The sequence below is a fragment of the Petromyzon marinus genome, chromosome 20 (genome assembly GCF_048934315.1).
Source record: "Petromyzon marinus isolate PM22_M1 ecotype Great Lakes invasive population chromosome 20, UKy_Petmar_22M1.pri1.0, whole genome shotgun sequence".
Classification (NCBI taxonomy): Eukaryota; Metazoa; Chordata; class Hyperoartia; order Petromyzontiformes; family Petromyzontidae; genus Petromyzon; species Petromyzon marinus.
In genome coordinates this window covers 14103308-14110172 of record NC_133686.1, presented here as the reverse complement: position 1 = coordinate 14110172, position 6865 = coordinate 14103308, and the positions used below count along the sequence as shown (strand labels likewise).

The 6865-nt window shown below is 49.7% G+C and overlaps 1 long non-coding RNA gene and 3 other non-coding genes across 4 annotated transcripts; all 4 read right to left on the bottom strand.

Moving 5' to 3' along the window:
• Window positions 1-73: 73 nt before the first annotated feature.
• On the bottom strand, window positions 74-6837 carry LOC116944063 (uncharacterized). Its single transcript, XR_004403034.2, has 7 exons — window positions 6472-6837; window positions 4400-4491; window positions 3811-3882; window positions 3353-3427; window positions 1712-1807; window positions 1461-1532; window positions 74-594 (listed from the first exon to the last, which is right to left on the bottom strand). It is a non-coding gene; the product is annotated as an uncharacterized LOC116944063 (long non-coding RNA).
• LOC116944304 (small nucleolar RNA SNORA79) lies at window positions 1204-1349 on the bottom strand. The gene has a single exon (XR_004403083.1). It is a non-coding gene; the product is annotated as a small nucleolar RNA SNORA79 (small nucleolar RNA).
• Window positions 2501-2632, bottom strand: LOC116944302 (small nucleolar RNA SNORA3/SNORA45 family). The gene has a single exon (XR_004403081.1). It is a non-coding gene; the product is annotated as a small nucleolar RNA SNORA3/SNORA45 family (small nucleolar RNA).
• On the bottom strand, window positions 5188-5319 carry LOC116944303 (small nucleolar RNA SNORA3/SNORA45 family). The gene has a single exon (XR_004403082.2). It is a non-coding gene; the product is annotated as a small nucleolar RNA SNORA3/SNORA45 family (small nucleolar RNA).
• Window positions 6838-6865: the final 28 nt, after the last annotated feature.

Here is a 6865-nt window from a genome sequence, read left to right as displayed (position 1 = left end):
TGCTCTCCCTTTCCCCCAAAATTGGCTGTCGACACTGCGTCCGGGATTGCAACGACACAAATCAATCCACGAGTCAAGGGAAATATTTATTTAAATATTACCACAACATTGAGTTCCATGTCAAGTTCACAGCAAGTAGAATACAATCACAGCTGCTTTACATGTTAAAATATATATACCATTTGAGAAATAGAAATAAGCACCTACTTAGCATTTGCAGATAGAAATCTCCTACAGAGGAATGTTTAGTCAATTCCCGAGTGTTAATGTAAACATCCAGCCAGGTGGCTAAGCAACAGCCATCAGCTCAAGTTTGCAGGTTCAAATCCTGGTTGGGGGTTGACTTAGCAATCATCCTTCCAGGGTTAATAAAAGTACTACTTATTGTCCTGTAGATACTCACCCCTGCCATATGAATGTGGAATTTCCATAACTGGCTCAGCTGTAAACAGCACTACCCCAATGCTCATTTGAGCAAGAAATAATTGAAGCATCTTGTTGCACAAACGAAACAATTGTGTTCCGCCAGATGTACACAGCACCTCCAATCACAGCAACCACGCCCGGGTGAAATGCAGCCAACCGCAGGCACACCTAGAAACAATGCAAAGGAGACATTGCCACGATCAAGTGTTAAACGATTCGGCAGGTGTCAAGATCAAGACACCATCCGTCGCCAAAGATGTTAATGCCCCCCCCCACGCACACAGGAGAGTCTACTCCAATGCCGGTCTCATTCCAAATTGTATTCGTCACACTAAACTATTTTTTTTATTTTACTATAACTTTTTCAGAAGCAACCTGGCCACAAATAATAGCCTAACAAAGTGGCTTATTTGTGTGGAAACAGTCTGCCTCAGCAGCAGATCATGCTTGGAAAACCTGATGACAGACGCTTGTGTTGCGCCCCAAAACGTCGCGATTTATTTTATACATACGCGACTTTACCGAAAGAACCAAAGAGTATGGAAATTTATAGTCGTGAAACTCTAAATCCACGACCTGTATACCAGGTGAGGGAGTTAACATCACCACTGTGGCACCCCACACATCTCCATGCATTGCGACAGCACACTAACCGGTAAAGCAAACCCAATTCGAGTGTGGGGGGTATTCGCGCCATAACGTACACATGCCGCACTACATTTAGTTACTCTGTGCCCATCCTCTGCACTGCGTTGCACAGCTCGTTTTCAATGGTCAAGTTGTCAGACTTCGCAAACTTCCAAATGCCGTGGAGGGGCAGCACAACCGCCTGGCGGGCATCTAGAGTGAATCAAGCCGTTTTGCTCTCCGACAGAACTAAATCCTGCTGCTATGGCTTCAAGCAGCAAGAGGAACACCTGTCGAGATAAGCTACCAGCAAGAGCTGGATAGGAGGAAGTAAAAGAGCTGAAAAATGCAACGTGTTTATTAAAGAGAGCACGTGTAGACTGGCCAAGTGTCGGCGAGTCTCTCACCGTCTGGGAACAAGGGCTCCGTGTACCCAGATGCCGATGGGGAATGGAGGAAAGTGGCCGATGTTTCACACCCTGAAAATACAAGGGAACAACATCAGCTGTGCACAGGAAAACGCAACCACGGGATCCTGCATCTACCCTTGCTCAGAAGCAACAAGTAATCACAGGCAATCATGTGAAACACGGAATGCATATCAGCTCATCATGCAAGGGCAGCCCTTGGCTCTGCGCTACTGCAGGGCGCTGCTCACCTGCTGGGGGTCTCCGCGCGTGCAGGCAACGCCAGGTGCCGCCCTGCACCATTTCACAGCAGCAGCGCCAACGACTTGTTTATTATAGCGTGGCAACTGTGGACAGGCAGGAGGGTCAACCACACACCGGCAAGAGGGACAGGCCACACATTAGTCCACCACCACACGCAGACGATGACGCTTGTTCAGGAAAGCCGCGTAGTCTCAAGACTTTGTCAGGAAGGTCCTTGCCAAGTTTTCACGCTTGGAGCGATGTTTATCCGATGAGCTATGAAGCTATTTTTCACTGTCCAGTATTTTCACAGATGTCCAGTAAATTAATTGCAATGTGTCATCGATAGAGCAATTTGCTGGTTATTTATCAGAATCAAGCTTTTTAGCTATTGGAGGAAACTGGAGTGGAGTAAGAATACAAACTGCACTAATAAAAGTGCCCGAGTCCGGAATTTAACGCGGCCAACTTTGTTGCGAGGCACGAGTGTGGCCAGCACCCTGCCAAACCCTTTAATGTAAACTACCTCGCCTGATATGCAGGTCGTGGGTTCGACCCTGACACCTGCTGTATGTTTAGAGTCTGCATCTCTCTCCCCGTGGTCGTTTGGTCCTACGGGGTTTCCCTCCACATTTAGAAACACGAATAAACTTAGAAACACGCGTTTAGGCTGCTATAAATTTACACATCAGCCACTTTGTTGAGCCATCACTCGTGACGAGGTCGCTTCTGAAAATTATCTACACAGCTCCAGTGGGCCTTACCTGGTCAAATAAAAAGTGTCGTTTTAGTTTAGTGTATGTAGCAAGCCCGGTGACCGGAAGACTCACAACAGAGCCAGCCAGTGAATAAAGGCGCGCAGATTTTTCTGCGAGTGCTTTAGCATGTGGAGGAGACGCGAACCCCAACACATGACTCTAAGCCTCGCGCGACAACTCTGGGAATGACGAGCCCACGTTAGATAATCACGCATCACGCGAATACCACGTTACAGCAAGTGATTATATCCGGGAATTTCCGTACGGAAAACTAAGGTGATAAAAGCGTCGCCCAAAACCTGGAGCCTCACAGGAAGTGTTGCCTCTGTAAATGTGTTGAAACCGATACGGCTATAGTCATTATTCACCACCTTGGGTCCTTAAAACAAAAATGGATTCCAGTGGAATGAAATCATCATTCATGCACCCATTGGCAACAGACGGGTATGGTGGTCTCCGTTACCACGTGGTATGTATATATATTTGCACGCTTCCCAGTTATCAATATTTAATTCCACTCGTTTCCCCAAGCAAGCCTCGCCAAATCTCAAGAATATTTTTCAGGAGGGTCCTGCCAGGTTTCCCCAGAAGGGGCCATGTTGCTGCTATGCACGAACATTTTTTGGGGGTACATTTTTTTAATTGGGCAGGTGTGGTGGTTCATGACGCCACCACACAATGGCCTCGCTCGAGAACGACGTCACGGAGTCTTTAACGTCCACCGTCCTTGAGACGGACGCTAAATTGTTTTGCCGTTACACCCATGGTGTAAGCACCCATGGTGTAGCGCCCTCTGGGGTCGAACTGCCATCTCCCCTCGACTACAAAGCATCCACCGCGAGACCACGCCACTGTCCACGTGCATTGCTGCGAACCTCCAAGTTTGCTCACCTCCAACTCAATGGCCAAGCAGAGTTTTCACAGCAACGTGCATTCAAGCAGCCTCCTGACAAGAGGACCACGTGCCTGCACATGAGAAACACGCAGAATGTGGTCAGGCTTCCAATACCATCATGTGTGCACACTTTCTGCTGGTTGCAGTCCATGCAGGAGAATTTTGGCATAACAAGCATGCGCTCCATCTGTATTGATAGAGCAAAAACACATGAAGTGCCAAATAATGAGAAATGCATTCTGGAAACAAGCATTACACGAGTATTGCTCTATCAGAAGACCCACCATCGCATTCACAAGTATAAAGTTAATGAACCTCAGGTCAGTTACCAAATGGACACCCATTCGACCACTTATCCATAGCAGAGCACAGAAAGCCACAAAACCGGAGGCCAACCATTATGAGCTTATTAAGGGACAGTGGCTGCATACCGTACGTAAACAAAGTCTCTTACCGTCTGGGAACAAGGAATCGGCATACCCAGACGCCGATGAGGAACGGAGAAACATGGCCGAGGGTTCACGTCCTGAAAGTACAAGGGAACGTCAGCAGTGCACAGGCAAACGCACCCGCTGGTGATCCTGCATCTGCCCTTGCTCAGACGCAACAAATAATCACAGGCAATCATGTGAAACACTAAATGCATATCAGCTCATCATGCAAGGGCAGCCCTTGGCTCGGTGCTGCAAAATTCTATAAAATCGGACACCCGACGAAATCAGCGATCAGATCTGCCCATAAAAGTTGGCGTGGTGTTGCCTGAAGGGGCGTGTCTTTGCCCATATACGGTCCGGTGAATCGTGGTTAATTGTATAGATTTTGTTCAGTCGATCCGGCAAGCCAGCTCAAAGTGGATCGTACTTTGTGGATTCATCGGTGTAGATCCAGTGCCAATAGATCCATGGATCGAGTGATCCCATTGGTGAGTGTAGCATCGTGCTACACGCTCGCCTTATTTTGATTGGCTAATATCTGCACTATAGGCAATGCCGTCGAAGCAGTCCATCGACTGCGTTAAAGCCCCGGTGCCGGGCGCCGCTCACCTGCTGGGGTCTCCGCACGCGCAGGCGGCGCCAGGTCCCGGGCTGCACCATCTCACAGCAGCGCCAACGACTTGTTTATTATAGCGTGGCAACTGTGGACAGGCAGGAGGGTCAACCACACACCGGCAACACGGACAGGCCACACATTACACTCCACCACGACACGCCGACGACGACGCTTGTTCAGGAAAGCCGCGAAGTCTCAAGACTTTGTCAGGAAGGTCCTTGCCAAGTTTTCACGCTTGGAGCGATGTTTATCCGATGAGCTATGAAGCTATTTTTCACCGTCCAGTATTTTCACATATGTCCAGTAAATTAATTGCAATGTGTCATCGATAGAGCAATTTGCCGGTTATTTATCAGAATCAAGCTTTTTAGCTATTGGAGGAAACTGGAGTGGAGTAAGAATACAAACTGCACTAATAAAAGTGCCCGAGTCCGGAATTTAACGCGGCCAACTTTGTTGCGAGGCACGAGTGTGGCCAGCACCCTGCCAAACCCTTTAATGTAAACTACCTCGCCTGATATGCAGGTCGTGGGTTCGACCCTGACGCCTGCTGTATGTTTAGAGTCTGCGTCTTCTCTCCCCGTGGTCGTTTGGTCCTACGGGGTTTCCCTCCACATTTAGAAACACGAACAAACTTAGAAACACGCGTTTAGGCTGCTATAAATTTACACATCAGCCACTTTGTTGAGCCATCACTCGTGACGAGGTCGCTTCTGAAAATTATCTACACAGCTCCAGTGGGCCTTACGTGGTCAAATAAAAAGTGTCGCTTTAGTTTAGTGTATGTAGCAAGCCCGGTGACCGGAAGACTCACAACAGAGACAGCCAGTGAATAAAGGCGCGCAGATTTTTCTGCGAGTGCTTTAGCATGTGGAGGAGACGCGAACCCCAACACATGACTCTAAGCCTCGCGCGGCGACTCTGGGAATGACGAGCCCACGTTAGATAATCACGCGAATACCACGTCGTTACACCAAGCGATTATATCCGGGAATTTCCGTAGGGAAAACTGAGAAAGGTGATAAAAGCGTCGCCCAAAACCTGGAGCCTCATAGGAAGTGTTGCCTCTGTAAATGTGTTGAAACCGATACGGCTAGTCATTATTCACCACCTTCACCACCTTGGGTCCTTAAAACGACAATGGATTCCAGTGGAATGAAGTCGTCATTCATGCACCCATTGGTAACAGACGGGCACGGTGGTCTCCGTTACCACGTGGTATGTATATATATTTGCACGCTTCCCAGTTATCAATATTTAATGCCACTCGTTTCCCCAAGCAAGCCTCGCCGAATCTCAAGAATATTTTTCAGGAGGGTCCTGCCAGGTTTCCCCAGAAGGGGCCATGTTGCTGCTATGCACGAACATTTTTTGGGGGGTACATTTTTAAAATTGGGCTGGTGTGGTGGTTCATGACGCCGCCACACAATGGCCTCGCTCTCGAGAACGACGTCACGGAGTCTTTAACGTCCACCGTCCTTGAGACGGAGGACGCGAATTTGTCTTGCCGTAGCACCCATGGTGTAGCGGCCTGGGGGTCGAGCTGCCATCTCCCCTCGACTACACAGCGCCCACCGCGAGACCACGCCACTGCCCACGTGCATTGCTGCGCGGCAAATCGGTAACCACCGGGTTTGTCGCGGGGTTTTCAAGCGGTTATCGGTTTTGTAAAACATTTTTATAACCCGACTTACCCCGCCGTGCGCTTGAAAGGCAATAACGCGCATTCACTAGTTTCATTTTTAACCTCCCGAGTTTGAAACAATCCGTTTTGGGATACACGGATTTAAAGTTTCGTTCTTATTGGGTAATTGTTTACAAAATAATCGTCCGAAGGTCTCGTCGAGACGGGGGGGGGGGGCATCAGATTGCGGATCTACTGGGTAGGCCGCACTGCGTGCCGGTAGGGCCGCGGCCTCCTAGCGCGGTGGTCTCCGGGTGCTGAACACAGATTCAGCAACTCCGGACAGCAGCTCCAGCTCACGGTGAAGGGAGGTCCACAAGGGAGCCTCTCGCACGCGATACCGCGCCCCGCTCTAGCACACAGACCACGGGGGATTCTCACCTCACCACGGCGCCCGCGCGTTCAGAGTCTTCGTGGCCCCTCGTATCCAGGCCGCGTGTACCCATGTCTCTCCCCATGTCCCTCCCCTCGTCTCTCTCTCCTCGTGTCTCTCCCTGTGTACCCATGTCGCTCCTCTCCCCTCGTGTCTCTCTCTCCCTGTGTCTCTCTCTTCCAGTGAGTCTCTCTCTTCCAGTGTGTCTCTCCCTCCCAGTGTCTCTCTCTCTCCCAGTGTCTCTCTCTCTCCCAGTGTCTCTCTCTCTCCCAGTGTCTCTCTCTTCCAGTGTCTCTCTCTCTCTCCCAGTGTGTCTCTCTCTCTCTCCCAGTGTCTCTCTGTGTCCCCGTCGCAAAGAGAGCGTCTCCCCACGTGGCGATCCCTTTTATATCCCTCCCAGCA